Source organism: Brienomyrus brachyistius, chromosome 23 (genome assembly GCF_023856365.1).
Source record: "Brienomyrus brachyistius isolate T26 chromosome 23, BBRACH_0.4, whole genome shotgun sequence".
Taxonomy (NCBI): Eukaryota; Metazoa; Chordata; class Actinopteri; order Osteoglossiformes; family Mormyridae; genus Brienomyrus; species Brienomyrus brachyistius.
In genome coordinates, this window is record NC_064555.1 from 2,254,239 (window position 1) to 2,255,549 (window position 1,311).

Below are 1,311 nucleotides of genomic sequence, written 5' to 3' on the forward strand. Positions count from 1 at the left end.
ATCCGGCCTGTGTCAACAGTCTGAAGCAGAGCTGCCAGGGTACGGTTGCACTTACACGGGTCAACAGTATCTACATCTCCACAGGGCAGGGTCCCCCGAGGAGCCTGGGGCTGCTGGTCACACGTCTACTGCATTACCCTGTGTGTACATTATACACCACAGTCATTAAACACACACAGACCTCCACAGCGTTACCCTACATATATACTATACACCACAGTCATTAAACACACACAGACCTCTACAGCGTTACCCTACATATATACTATACACCACAGTCATTAAACACACACAGACCTCCACAGCGTTACCCTACATATATACTATACACCACACTCATTAAACACACACAGACCTCCACAGCGTTACCCTACATATATACTATACACCACACTCATTAAACACACACAGACCTCCACAGTGTTACCCTACATATATACTATACACTACACTCATTAAACACACACAGACCTCCACAGCGTTACCCTACATATATACTATACACCACACTCATTAAACACACACAGACCTTCACAGCGTTACCCTACATATATACTAAACACTACACTCATTAAACACACACAGACCTCCACAGCGTTACCCTACATATATACTAAACACTACACTCATTAAACACACACAGACCTTCACAGCGTTACCCTACATATATACTATACACCACACTCATTAAACACACACAGACCTTCACAGCGTTACCCTACATATATACTATACACCACACTCATTAAACACACACAGACCTTCACAGCGTTACCCTACATATATACTAAACACTACACTCATTAAACACACACAGACCTCCACAGCGTTACCCTACATATATACTATACACCACACTCATTAAACACACACAGACCTTCACAGCGTTACCCTACATATATACTAAACACTACACTCATTAAACACACACAGACCTCCACAGCGTTACCCTACATATATACTAAACACTACACTCATTAAACACACACAGACCTCCACAGCGTTACCCTACATATATACTAAACACTACACTCATTAAACACACACAGACCTCCACAGCGTTACCCTACATATATACTAAACACTACACTCATTAAGCACACACAGACCTTCACAGTGTTACCCTACATATATACTATACACCACACTCATTAAACACACAGACCTCCACAGCGTTACCCTACATATATATTAAACACTACACTCATTAAACACACACAGACCTTCACAGCGTTACCCTACATATATACTATACACCACACTCATTAAACACACACAGACCTCCACACTCAAACACACAGACCTCCACAG

General features: G+C 42.0%; 1 long non-coding RNA gene across 1 annotated transcript; it reads right to left on the reverse strand.

The window, feature by feature from the left end:
- Nucleotides 1-280: 280 nt before the first annotated feature.
- Nucleotides 281-878, reverse strand: LOC125719386 (uncharacterized). Its single transcript, XR_007385072.1, has 3 exons — nt 820-878; nt 472-529; nt 281-413 (listed from the first exon to the last, which is right to left on the reverse strand). It is a non-coding gene; the product is annotated as an uncharacterized LOC125719386 (long non-coding RNA).
- Between the last annotated feature and the right edge of the window lie 433 nt (nt 879-1,311).